Source organism: Petaurus breviceps, unplaced genomic scaffold, assembly GCF_028583685.1.
Source record: "Petaurus breviceps papuanus isolate PSGF00001 unplaced genomic scaffold, PetGlider_PUasm1.0 171, whole genome shotgun sequence".
Classification (NCBI taxonomy): domain Eukaryota; kingdom Metazoa; phylum Chordata; class Mammalia; order Diprotodontia; family Petauridae; genus Petaurus; species Petaurus breviceps.
This window is the reverse complement of record NW_027185754.1, coordinates 707,046-721,898: the sequence shown is the minus strand read 5'-3', so window position 1 is coordinate 721,898 and position 14,853 is coordinate 707,046. Positions and strand designations below refer to the sequence as shown.

General features: G+C 35.9%; 1 pseudogene; it reads right to left on the bottom strand.

The window, feature by feature from the left end:
* Positions 1-12,920: 12,920 nt before the first annotated feature.
* The window catches only part of LOC138157212 (liver carboxylesterase-like), a 32,139-nt pseudogene continuing 30,206 nt past the window's right edge, over positions 12,921-14,853 (bottom strand).

The following is a 14,853-nucleotide window of genomic DNA, read 5'->3' as shown; positions in this document are numbered from 1 at the left end:
TTCCTAGTGGTTTCTTAAGAAAGTGCTTGCTATGGCAATTCTGATTGTCAAGGTTCCTCATTAACTATAGTTAGTTTTACTCCAAGGTAGGTAGTATGAGACGAAATCAGTCTTATACTTTTTTGTTTGTTTCTTCCAATCTTCTTTGTCCAAGAAAGAAGGTGTTTTCTCATTGGACAAGCGTCTTTTTGTTGAAATCTGGGTCCCTTCCTGGATCACCTATTAGAGAGGATGATCAATTAAGAGGAGGAATAGAATGGAGTACTGGAGGAACAGTGAGGAGACCTAGAAATAAGAGCACATGACCTGCAGAAGTTTTAAAAGAACATATAAAACATGAAATATGAATAAAGTGCTTATGACCAACTGGAGTTACTTTGAATCTACCCAGATATAAAAAGGAGAAGGGAAAATGGCCAGTCAGGTGATATCCATTGGAACTACTCATGGGCCTCGGCAGGCACTGCAACTGTTAGTGTGTATCTATCAAATCTGTTGTGATCTGCTAGAGATGTTAGTATGAGTGCAGAATGAGTTATTGATTAAGAAACTAACTGTTCCTTATTTCTAAGTGAGGAGATAAAGTTGGTGTTTCTGCAGAGCCACTTTACAAATGGAATCAACTTCCTCTTGTCTTAGTTAGATAACATTTATGGTAAGATTTCCCAATAGTTTGTCAGTCAGAGAGTCCAACTTTACGGAGTTCAGCAAAAACATACTTTTGTAGGTGCCCGACCAAGTATCATCTTCAGTACCTTGGTTTTCACAGTAGGGTTAATTTGTACACAGCTTGGTGTTGTATGCATTTTGGAGTGCGATTACTCACATGATCATCATAGGCTATGGTGATATAAGAACTATTATAGCAAAGAAGAGGCACCATGAGCAGCAAGCAGTCCATTTTCTGTTTTGCCACTGATAAAGAAGTCCTAGGGCAGTGACTGTTGGCCTTTTAGAGTTGAACTGTCCTGCTGGAGCACAGGGGCCACTGAGCTTCTTGTGCTGGGTGTCCAGGACCTGGTCAATGGTTTAGTGTGCTGGGGCTTCAGGTGCTGGCAACTGAAGGACGTAGGGGTCTGGAAGCTTACCTGGTCCAAAGATGGGTCAGGAGCTCTAGAGCTCTCTGAGGTGGGGTGGGAGTCTGACCCCTGGGGGAAGGCTGTTCACCAGTGCCTTGCCCTGGCTCCTGCTCAACCAAATTTTGCACTCAAATATTTGGCTGCTGGAGGGCATCTGCCTGCCACCTGGAGCTGTGCCTCATAGCTTTGTGCTTCCTGGAATTGTACTGAAGCACCAGGAGATTTGATTGCTTGTGAATGCTGGAACACATGGTGGTTTTCTGAACTAGTATCTGCTGGTTCCCCAGCTTTGTGCTAAGGTGATTAGATGGAGTGTCCAGATATTATAAGTGGATTTTTTCACTGTTTTCACTTTACACTTTGGTTCTGGGAATTTTTCCTTTATGATTTCTTGAAATATACTATGTAGGTGTTTTGTCTGATTGTAACTGTCAAGGAATCCAATAATTCTTCATGTTTTTATCCTCGACCTTTTCCCCCCCTCAAAGTCAGTTGTTCTTAATATTCAAATTCTAATGTTTTCCTCTCTTTTTTTTTTCTTTTCACTTCATTCTAATATTTCTTCTTGTCTCAAGGAATCACTCAAGTCTATTTCTCCTTTCTATTCTTCAAGGTGTTTAATATCCAGTTAAGGATTTCTACTTTCAGCTCTAAGCTATTTACTCTTCTTTGTTTCTAATTCTCCCTTGTCTTGCCTATTCCATTGAGGTACTTCTACATTTTTAATCAAAAACAGATACCAATGACTATTGTGTTACAAAATAGAGTTTGAGACCTAGAAGTACTCCTCCTTTGTTCATCCCTACGTTTTTTCGTCAGTCATTTCCCTTGATAGGTCGATATCATGGGGGGAACCTGCTGCCTGAAGGTCACATTTAGCCCTCTAGGTACACAAGGGCAGCCCTTTGACTGAATCCAAACTTCACAGAACAAATTCCCTTAATAAAAAGAATTGTTCTGGAAAACTTGGGCTCAATCAAAAGGCCACACCCAAGGTCTTAGAAGGCTACATGTGACCATTAGGCCTCTGTTTCTAAAAAAAAAAACATTTTCTTTTTCCAAATGTTATTATTTCATCTAATTTTACAAAAAATATCCTTAATTATTTAATTATTAAAATTGTAAAGTAACTTCAGTAGAGTTATTATCTTAACATATTGGTGTGGCCCTGCCATTTGTTATTTAAGGTATAGTTATTTATAGTTATATAGTTATTTATGCTATAGTTATTTAAGGTATTCTTTATTTCTTCCAGGAATACTTTGTAATTGAATTTAAACAAATATTTTGTGTATTTCAGTAAACTGATCCTTAAGTACTTATACATATTGTACATATATGGAATAGTATATTTTTTCTATTTTTGTCTTTGGGATTTTGTTACTATTATAATGAAGTGCTGTTGATTTTGAAGGTTTATTTTGTAGCATGTGAATTTGCTGTATCTTTCTTGATTCTGTAGCATTTCCTAAGAAAACCATCATGTGATCAACAAATAGGGTATGTAGTGTTAAGTCTACATAACTTATTTTTACACAGTTAATTTCTTTCTCTTCTCTTATTGTTACTGCTAGCATTTCCAGAACTGTTTCAAATAATAGTAGGAAAAGTGAGCATTTTTGCTTTATTCCTCTATTTATTGGAAAATAACATGAAATATATTCTTATTGTATTTGGTGCTTTCTTTTGTTTTAGATAGTTTTTTAAATTAAATTTAAAATTGTCCCTCTTTGCCTATGATTTCTATGACTTTTTAATGTAAATAATTGTCATACTTTGTTAAAGGTTCCTTCTGCATCTGTTAAGATGATCATGTGGCTTTGGTTGATTTGTTTTTCATATGATTAGTTAAGCCAATTATTCCCCTAATGATGAATCATCCTTGCTTCCCATGTAGAAATCCAATCTGGTCGTGAAGGATTTCTTGGATGAATAACTTCAACAATTTAGACAAGATTTTCTTTAATGTTTAAATAAATATTCACTAGTGAGATTGGCCTACAGTTCTACTAACCTTTATGCTTCTTTCTTTTAGATGTTAGAATAATATTCGCTGATAAAAGGACTATGGTAAAGTCTTTTCTTTTACAGTTTCTAAGAATAATTTCTGTAGTGCTAATTGTTCTTTTAAAATTTGATGAAATTATGTGAATCCATTGGTAGCAAGAGTCTTATTTTTCTTTTATATTTCCTTTATAATTAGTTCTTATTATTTAAAATATCTATTTCTCTTATTAGTTTAAATATTTATATTTTTGAAGGTATTCCTCTCTTTTGTATTCTTAGATCTGTTACCATATAGCTATACATAAGATTTGAAAAATTCTTTTAAAATTTTTTGTGACTTCCCTTTGCTCATTTGCCATTTTACAGATTTTCTGACTTCTTTTTAATTATATTATACACACACACACACACACACACACACACATATATATATATATATATACATATATATTATCTCTATTTTACTGCTCCTTTCAAATAGCTTTCAATTTTGTTTATTATTTCTATAGAGAGCTTTGGTTTGTCTGTTTGTTTTGCTGTTCAATTTATCTATTTTTCCTCTAATTTTGAATACCCCCTCTTTTTCTTTATTTTACATTGTTTTTTTGTTGACTTTCTAATTTTTACATGTATATTTAGTTCATTAATTCTTCCACTTTCTATTTTGTTACTGCATGTTTATAAATATACCTTTTTTCCCCATAAGAACTGCTTTAGTTGGATCCCATAAAAGTTGTTTTAACATTCTTTACTTGATTATTGTTTCTATGATTTTTGTTCCTGATCATTTTTTAAGATTTCACTGGTAGGATTTCATTTGGTTCTATGTTTTTTTGTTTTTAAAAAAATTAATTAATTTTTATTTTCCAACATTCACTTTTAAAAGATTTTGAATTCCATATTTTTCCCCTCTCATCTCTACTCCTTCACCAAGATAGCATGCAACCTGATATAGGATATGTATGCACAATCCTATTAAACATATTTTGACATTAGTCATGAAATGAAAGAAAAATCAGAACAAAAAAGGGAAAAATTACAAAAAGGAAAAAATAGTATGTTTCAGTCTGCATTCAGACTCCTTAGTTCTTTCTCTAGATGTGAAAAACAATTTTCAACAAGAGTCTTTTGAAATTGTATTAGATTATTGTATTGATGAGAATAGCAAAGTCTATCAATGCTGGTCATAATACAGTGGTGTTGTTACTGTGTACAAAATTTTCCTGGTTTTGCTCACTTCACTCAGCATCAGCTCCAGTTTTTTTTTTCCTAAAATCCACCTGCTCACCATTCCTTATAGAATAATAGTATTCCATTATATTCATATACCACAACTTTTTTCAACCATTCCCTAATTGAATTGCATCCCCTCGAATTCTAATTCTTTACTGTGTGGTTTTCATTTGTGCTCCCTGAACTGATTACTATTTTTATTCTGATATAGTCTGTAAAATGTAGGTTTTCTATTTCTACCTTTTTACATTTGTCTAAAATGGTTCTGTGACCTAATTAATTATCAATTTTCATAAAAGTCTCATGTGTTGCTCAAAATGACATTCATATTCTTTAGCATTACTGTTTGGGAAGGATTATTAGTCTTTTTTTTTGGAGGCAATCAGGGTTAAGGGACTTGCACAGGGTCACACAGCTAGTAAATATCTGAGGCTGAATTTGAACTCTGTTTCTCCTGACTCCAGGACCAATGCTTTATTCACTGTACCACCTAACTTCCCCATTGTCTTTTAGCTTTACTTTCTACAGCAATTTAATTTTAAAAATCCCTTTTGTTTTCTTTCCTTTAGATTTATCCAACAGAGATATTAAAATTTAAATTCCCCTACCATTATTATGTTACTGTCTGTATTGTCTTATACTTTTCTTAATTTTTCATTTCTTAATTTGGATACTCAAACATTTGAAGAGGCTATGTACAAGGGCAAGAGGAGGTTCCGGAGCCCCACCAGGGAACCCTAAGATCCATACATACCAGACAATTGAAATGGGGACATATGTGATCTGCAAGTTTTGTTACCAACACCGAGCTCTAGGTTATAGATTGTAGGATGAGAAGAGGATTGGTGTTGGGGGCCCCATTCCCCAGTAGGAACACCCTGAGTACTGTATGAAGAAAGCAGACAGTTCAAAAGCCAGCAGGAGCAATGTTGTGACTCAGACCAAGGTCTCATTTCCAGCATGCAGCCAGCCTCCAGAAGAATAAGCAAGGCAATAATCCAGACAAAAATAGAATAAGAGGGGAAGCCTACTATGCCACTTTGAAACAACAGAGCTTTCTAGCTGGCTGAAAAAGGCCAAATTCAGCAGCAATCTACTCTTACACAGATTCATACCCAGATAAGAAACTTGTAGCAATCACAACAGAAAGGCAACAATCAGATTTTGCTCTGCATCAGACCACTTTAGAAACACTTAAAGCAGGGGCGGCCAGGTAGCACAGCGAGTAAGAGCACCAGCTCTAGTGTCGGCATGACCTGGGGATTGAATCTCAGGCTCAGACACTTAGCATCCACCCAGAAACACCTGGTCGTGTAACCTTGAGCAAGTTACTTAACCCCAATTGCTTAGGGGCAGCCAGGTGGCTCAGTGAGTAAGAGCACCGGCTCCAGTGTCAGGATGACCTGGGGATCAAATCTGGGCTCATATACTCAGCACCACACCCAGAAATAACTGGCCGTGTAACCTTGAGCATGTTACTTTACCCCAATTGCTTAAAAAAAAAAGAAACACTTAAAGCTTGTAGGTCCCCAGACTTTCTCTGAGATCCTGGAATAATAATCAATACCCCTCAGAAAGTAGCAATAGGATCAGCCTTTATAATACTCTAGAAATGTGACAGAGCCTATGTATAACTTTAAGTCTAATGTTAGGGAGTTGAGTAAGAGAATGGACAATTTGGAAGTATGCTGAAAGGGCTACAAAAATATGAATCTCTTGACCCAGAAATACCACTTCCAGGGCTATATCCCAAAGAGATCATGAAAAAGTGAAAAAGACCCACATGCAAAAATCATATATCAGCTCTTTTCTTGAAGACCAAGAGCTGGAAATTGGGGTGATGTCCATCAATTGGTGAATGGCTTAAAAATTTGTGGTATATAAATGTAAGGGAATACTACTGTGCTATGAGAAAGGATGAGCAGGAAGACTTCAGAAAAACCTGGAAAGACTTATATGAATTGATGTTGAGTGAAGTGAGCAGAACCAGGAGAACACTGTCCATAGTAACAACCACAGTGTGTGATGACTGATTTTGATAGACTTAGCCCTTCTCAGCAATGCAAGGACCTAAAACTATTCCACAGGACTCATGATGGAAAATGCCATCCAAATCCAAAGAAAGAACTATGGAGTCAGAATGCAAAACAAAGCAGATTATTTTCCTTTTTTGTTTTATTTTCTTTCTCAAGTTTTCTCCATTTGAATATAATTGTTCTATGCAACATGACTAATATGAAAATGTGTTTAATATGAATGTATGTGTAGAGCCTCTATCAGATTGCATGCCATCCCAGGGAGGGAGAAGAAGGAATGGGAGACAATACAAACTTTATGGAAGTGAATGTTGAAAACTAAATAAATTATTTATTATTTTAAAAAAAGGAAAATAGAAGAGCAGCAAAGGGGACCTATGACTTGGCAATGCAAAAGACCTATACCTTGCCTCTATTTTAGTAAGTAGTTTATATTGTAGAGGGCCAGTGGGAGAAGATGTTGCTTCTTCAGCAATCCCCAAATGCCATTGCTTTCTATGGAAAAGTTTATGGGCTATCTGAGGCTTAGTTTATTTTCTTTATCTTCTCATAGATTCCTATGAGCCCATTAAGTGACACATCTTTAAAATCTGTTTAATGACTCCTATAAAATCTTTTCCTCAGCAGCCCTTGTTGTTTGAAATAGGGGACTATAGTCAACATATATTTATTTCCATGCCTGTTTTTATGGGAAATAAAAACCCTGAAACTCATCTTTGGTAAAACATGTGGTATAAACCACTCCTAAAAGTTCTTGGTTGGTTCCTTTTTCTTTCAAGAACACATTTCTAGGTTTATAATCTCAACTATTATCCTGCGGTCATTGTCACTCAGCTCACATATACAATCACTTGTCAAATTTTGTTTCTATCTCCACATCTCTCCCACATAATCCACTTCTTCTTATAATATAAATATCCCCTTTCTTCAGGCCCTGTCTAGATTATCACCTATTTAGGTTATTACATTAACCTCCTAATTGGACTACCTGCCTCAATTCTGTCACCACTCCAGACCATCCTATGTAATGCTGTCAAATTATTTTTCATGAATGCCTATCTTAATATATGACTTTCCTACCGCCACACTCCAAAAGAAAATTTCTGTTGCTTCCTATTGCCTCTACTTCTATACAACTCAGCCACAAACTGTCTCCCTAGCCTCATTCTCTTTCTGTTCCTCCCACACTATGACCCAGACATATGGCTTTCTCTACATTCCCCATAAAAAAAAGGTAAGGCAATTTGAGAAGTCTCAACAAAATGGCTTTCTAAGGAGGGATGAAAGAGAAAAAAGTAAGCAGAAGAGAAATAAAAATCAGAGAGAGGAAGAGGAAGAAATTTAAAAACATAATATGTTAACTCAAGGCCTTTCCCAAAATTCAAGCAAATAGCCCTCATTTTAGGAATTTGAAATTGAGATTATTCAGGATTCAAGATAAACTCATTTAAAATGTTTAATGCTCCATTTGTGTAGAAGCACTAATTGAAGCTTTTACAGATTCCCAAAAATGTTATGCACATATTTCATATTTTTTGTAGAATTAAGAAAGAGGAGTTGAAAGAGAAAGGATTTAAAAGGTAGAAGGGGAAGAGAAAGAAAAAGGAGAGAAAGAAGGCCAGAAAGTGAAAAAAGAAGGTGAGTAAAGAAGAAAAGTAGTCAGAAACAAGTTTATTGTTTCACTTCAACCCAATATCTTTATCCGGCTTCAGACCATACTTCACATTCCAACCAGCTTTCTACCATAGCACCAGAGCCTATCCAGAGCCGTGCACTTTAGGAGATAACTACAGTCCATCTTTCCCATTTCTCTCTCTCCCTCACGCACTGGAATAGGATTAAATCAATGCCACTATTTTTTTTTACCGGAAAGTGATAATGACAATCACCTGCCCTATAAGTCTTCTTTCAATCACTTGATCAAAACACCACTTGGTGGAAGTATTGTATATACTATTTCAATATAAACTTCTTGGGGTAATGGTTGTCTCTCTCCTATGTTTGTACTCACAGCACCTAGCATAATAGGTACTTAAATATAGCCAGTTAGCTATTTATATTATTTATACTATATTTATATTATAGCTAAATGTTGATTGACTTAGAAAAGATAAAGTAAAGAAGTAAGAAGAATTTTAAAAGGAAATGGAGAAAGAAAGCAAGAAGAGGAAATGAAGAAGAAGAAGGAGGAGGAGGAGGAGAAGAAGAAGAAGAAGAAGAAGAAGAAGAAGAAGAAGAAGAAGAAGAAGAAGAAGAAGAAGAAGAAGAAGAAGAAGAAGAAGAAGAAGAAGAAGATAAGAGTAGCATCATGAGTAAAAATCATGTCGTAGCTACTGTAGGAATTGATATAGCTTATGATAGAGTAGGTTTTTCTCCGTAGGAAAAAAGTTTCAGAAGGTAGGATACACAGAGGGTAGAAGGAGGGTATAAGAGTTACTATATGGCCTCCAAGGACTTTGCTTAGATTGTGAGCAAATGGGATTCTCTGCTCTTTTTGTTAATCAAAGTCACAGGGGAAAACGAAGCTTCTTGGATTAAGAAGTAAGTTTTTGTGCTGTAACCCTAAACTTCTAGGGAATATTACAGAGAAAAACTGAGATGCAATTCAAATGCAAGAGTTTATAATGTTTATTTCAAAGGTTGATTTATCCCCATAACAAAGACTAAAAACTCTGGGATAAGTAGCAAGAAACACAAAAGAAATATTTTATTTAATACAACCCAAGCCAATCACACCCATTGAAAGTTGATTCATTGGAGAATCATGAGAAGAAGGAAATATTATAAACTCTGGGCTCCTGGGCCAGCATGTCAAAGCTATGGGGCACCTCACCCTCACACCCATGGTATTGATATATGTCCTTTTTGCATTTCTCCTTGATACCATTCTTCCCCTCTATTTTCACAATGAGATCTCCCCTGCCACCAAAGCTAGACACAAATATCAAGGCAAAAATTTCTTCTTGTCCTGGTCCACCAAGGCTTCTTTTGAAGGCCAGTCAGGTGATCTATCCAGACAATGTCTATATGTGATTTCTACTCTTCATTTGACTCCTTTGCCAAGAGTTCAGTGAAAAATGCCACTTCCTTCTCCTTCAGCTTCTTGCCTACTTTGGAGGTGATGTTAATTTGGAGGTACTCTTCATTCTGATCATACTGAGGCTACATCAGCAACACTTCACCATTGGGATTTCTATAAATGTAACAAAGAAATTTTTTTAAATGACCACCATTCAATTATTGGTGATGGTCATGATAAAAGGGAGGAAGGAGTTGGGTATCCATTAAATATGCAAATACAAATTTTATAATATTTGAGCACTATGAAATTTATCCATTTCAATAGCTATTCAAGATATCAAATAACATATTAAAGCAATAATTATCAAAATTATTTTCATTTGGCTAAAAACAGAATTATAAATGAGTGGAAGAAACTAGACAAGGAAGAATGACAAGCAAATGAACTCCATAACACAGTTGTTGATAAACTCAACAACATAAAATACTTGGGTAAGAATATTCTACATGGGGGAGGGGATGAGTGGGGGATTGGCTTTTTCTTCCATCCCCACTTCAGATAACTCAAGATGAAGACATAATCACAGACGGCAACTTGCTAATATGTAAATAAAATGGGAACAATGGCATGATCCCTTTATAAAGTGTGAATATCAATCTTTGATTGAACTGAAAGAAGCAATCATTTACTTGGCAAATATTGTTAGGGTACTTTCAAATTGAGGGGCTAGCTCTGTAGTGCTTTGATTAAGAACCAAGCCATTGAGAGGTATTGCCTGGGGTAAGGAAGCAATTTATCCCTCTTTCCCCTTTTGGACATGGTATATAAGAAAAAGCCTACTTGCCTAGATGTAGAAATGAATGTCTCAGTCTCAAACTTAATTGAAGAGAGTTTGAGATCCAATTGAGAGACCAAACACATACAATCTCCAGATGTAAGGTGATTCAGAGCAATAGTCACTTATGTGGTAGTATCTCTGAGAGGAAAATAAAAGAACTATCTAGTGATAGAAGTGAGAACTAGCTCTAGCAATCAAGAGTCATTCAGCAAGAAAGGGTCCACCCTGGGACCCCAGGAGAGCAATATATCCAGCAGAGATACGGTGCCTAGGGTGGTAGACTTGTGAGGACTGCAAATGAGAAAAAGGACATTGAGGCCTAACAATACTAGTGCAATGACTGGCTTTGACAATATACAGCCCTGATTTTCTACCATCATACTCTAAATTTTTGCTGACTCTCCATATAAATGGCACATGTACTTATGAGTGAATATATTACAAGTTTATGAAAATAATATTTTCTTTCTCTAATATCTCAGATAAATGTTTGATACATAGGAATCTAACAAACTTATAAAACTAAAACTTATTCTCTAATAGATAAGTGGTCAATGAATATGAATAGTACTCAAAAAAATTGTGTTGCAAATTATAAACAGCCAAATGAGAGGATTGTAAATCGTTTATCGTAAGAGAAATACAAATCAAAGTAATTCATTCATTTCACTTCACACCAATAAAACTAATAAATATGACAAATGGAGAGAATAATCAATGTTTAAAAAGTTGCAGAAGGGCAGGAAAACCAATGTATTATTGGTGGAACTATGGCTTGTGCGAACCACTCTGAAAAACAATTTGAAATGACGGAAACAAAATGAGAAAAATGTTGATACTCTATCATCCAAAGAGTTCATTTTTAGTCTTTTGCTTCAAGTAGGTTGATGACAAAAAATAACAACCTAAAGTATATAAAAATGTCTATAGTAAGATTTTTGTAGTAGCAAAGAAGTGATGAGAAAAGTCTGTGTTCCAAAATGGATTGAAGAATAGCTGAAAATGCTGTGGTATATGAATGTAATGAAAAGAAATAATGAATATGATGAATGTACACAAATATTACAAGACATAAATTTATGCAAATATAGAGAGCAGAATGATAAAGTATGGTGACTACAAAAATGTAAGTGGAAAGAATAATAATGACTCATAAAAACAAATACTGTGACATTGTAATGGCCAAGTTTGGTCTCAAAGAAAAGATATAAGAAATAACTCTCCCCACTTCTTACATTACAGAAGTGGGGCACAATGAATAGCCATCTCATCATTTAATGTCAGATAAGGTTCATGAGTTGCTTAATTTTGCCAATCTCTTCTTTCCTCTCTTTTTTCTTTATTATCAGATAAAACTTTTCAGGAGGGAAAGAAGGAGGGATATATTGGGAATAATAGGTGATATAAAACCAAAAGACAGCAATAAAAAGTTTTTCTTTTAATGTTTTCCTTTCCTATGTTAGGATTCTCACCCATTCCAAGAAAAGTTGCCCCAATATTTCATCATCTTCCTGCTAAGTTGCTTGACTTCTTTGAGAAATCATCTAGAAATGAAAATTATAGGTATTCGAATGGCACCAGAAGCTGTCAATGAGCAGAACTGCTTCTATTTATCTTCCACTTTCTTTGCTTTCATCTTATTGCTCTTAGTACCTCTCTCTTCCTCCCAAACTTCTGGACCTGTTCTTAAAACTGTGTCTCTTCCCTAGGTGCTCTTACTGGACAGCACATTAAACTTAACCATGGTGGATAAATATTTATTTATGATATATGAGATTTTAAAGCTGGTAGGACTTCTCTAGTCTGGCTCCTCCCCTTTCCAGTTTGGGAAGCTGAGGGTCAAAGAGCAGGGCACGTGAGCTTCCCAAGATCATGTAAGTAACAGACAGAGGAGTTGAACCCAAATGCTAAGATTTCACTTCCATTGCTCATTATATCACTTTCAAGATAGGCATCTAAAGCCTGAGCATTGATGGTATTGACATTCTACCTGGACATTGTTCATGGTACCACAATAGAAAAATAAAATCAGAAGAAAAATTGGCTGAGGATTTTTTTTTCTGAGGGAGAAATACTTAGGAATCCTTGTAGTCAATTAGATCCTGCAATAATTGAACAAAAAAATGGAGAAAAGACTAGAGGCCAAAGATCTAAAATGGAAGGGGGTAAAGTCACATGGCCATAGAAAGAACTCCAAGAGCACTGATGGGTTCTTCAATTTTGAAGGACAGAGACTCTGCTCTTCTGACCTCATTTTCAAAAGCAGGACAGCCATTAAAGGAAACCAGAGTCCTGGAGCAGAGCTCTCTTGAATGCTTTTGGCATTCTGCTCAAAATCAGAAAATCTCAGAGACAGAAGGGACCTCAGATGTCTGTAATCCCACCCACCCAGGACAAAAACACCATTTACCTTTCTGACAATTTGTCTTCTAGCCTCTGCTTGAAGACTTTTGGTGAAGACCCTGATGTTTGTTCTAGTTCCAGTTCTAACACTAACCGTACTTAAGTTAATTCGCTCTCTGCCCTTCAGTTTTCTCATCTATAGTGTGGGGATAATAAATCATCCTTTCTACCTCACAGGGGTGTGGTGAAGACCAAATGAGATAAAGGATAGTAAAGCACTTTAGTAAACTAAAGGGGTTAAACCAATTTAAGGACTACAGTTTATTTTCAGAAAAGGCCAGAAGGTGATATTTTTATGTAGCTTACATGGCAAACAAAGATCGATTGCCTCTTAAAAATGGAGGTCCAAACATAAAGAAGAGATCGTCACCATGGTCTGCCCTGACTGAAGGTGATTTCACATTTCTCCAAATACTTGGCCAATGCTCAAATTTGTACAGGTAGGTGGGTGCACCTGAATCTTAAAGGAAAGAAAGTGGTAGGAAAGTCTAGAGAATTTCATCATAGATGGAACTCCTGAGACTCCCTTTGGAAAGTTAGAAAAAAAATATTTGTGCTCTGGGACATTAAATCATTTTAAGTAATTTGAAAGCCTAGTCCCAGGGCACATAATATAACTGAAGTATCTATATAGGCATATAGAATAATGACCCATATTGAATAAAGTATTCTATTATTTTTGGAGAGTGATTGGGGTTAAGTGATTTGCCCAAGGTCACACAGCTAGTTATTGTGTTAAGTGTCTGAGCTAGATTTGAACTCAGGTCCTCCTGACTACAGGGCCGGTGCTATATTCACTGTGCCACCTAGCCACCCCTAAAGTATGCTATTTCTAAAGTTGTGACTTAGCCCAGAGTAATTCATTAAAAGCCTGAGCCCTGCCTTAATGATAGAGAATCTTGGATTTGGCTGTGAGCACCAAGGCCACCTTTTTCAGACTTCTATATCCTGTGGAAATCCCTTTGGTGTCATCTCAACACAGTCATCTAGCCAGTACTGGACAAAGGCAGGCTTATCTAGTTGTTCACACAGCAGGTGTAATTTGGGAAAGTCATGTAACCTCCTCTTTGACTCTAAGCTTCCCAAATTGTAAAGGGAAGGGGCTCAACTGGATGAGCCCTACCAGCTATAAAATCATATACAGTTATCCCTTACATATCAAGGGGGTTATGAGTATGGCTTCCCCGTGATCTAGAAAATCAGTATATATTTTTGACCTTCTCTTCTTAGAAGAGAATTCCAATTTTTTCTTTTCTTTTATGAGTCTTTCATAGTACCTTACTGTAAAATATGGATTGATATTTTACAATACTCTCCATATGTATTTTTATTTTTGTGTTTCTAAACTTTTCTTTTTTTTCTTTTCTTTTCATTTTTTTGAAGGTAGGAAGGCAAGGCAATTGGGTGTAAATGACTTGAACAAGGTAAGTGTTAAGTGTCTGAGGTCAAATTTAAATTCAGGTTTTCCTGACTCCAGGTCAGTGCTCTATTCACTGCTATACCTAGTTGACCTTTCTAAACTTTTCCTGTGTTATCTATGGCTTCTGAAAAATTCCCCAAAAATTCCAAATCAATTTCTTATGCCAACCCATGATTAATATATCAAAACAACTTTGGGAAAACTTGTGATGTGGAAGAGATAACTGTATACAATATAGTCAGTATAAATCAACCATAGTTAAGTTTGGGATGCTGTTCAGCGTGCTCCTTGACCCCAGCTGACCATTGTCCCTAATCTAGGATAAGCAATGCCTCTTTCTCACAATCTGTTCCAATTTCCTCCATGATAAATGTCATGTCCTTGTACTACACATTTCCTCTGAGGAAATATGCAAGCATACACTTGAATTCAGATCTTCAAATCCTCAAACTCCTTTTGTTGTATAGGCAAGTGTTTGCAATGTCTCTTGGTTGTGTGTGTCCCAAGTATCTATGGAGTAAGCTAATATATTTGACTAAAGTTTAAAAGGGATATACCATCCTGTATCACCACCCTCCTCTGTATTCCTCAGAAAATTACCCCTGTAATGCCAAGCCAAAATGACAGTTGGGATTCCCAACGTCGTCTCCTAGCATGTCCAAAAGAAGACGTTGCTTTTTGACAGGATCATCTGTTACTCCAAGATACTCCTGAGTTACCACAGAAGTAAGATTTGGAGGGATTTCCTGGAAAGGTCAAGGAACCAAGGAGTTAAACATGATTAAGAACACATTCATTCATTTCTATCATTTATC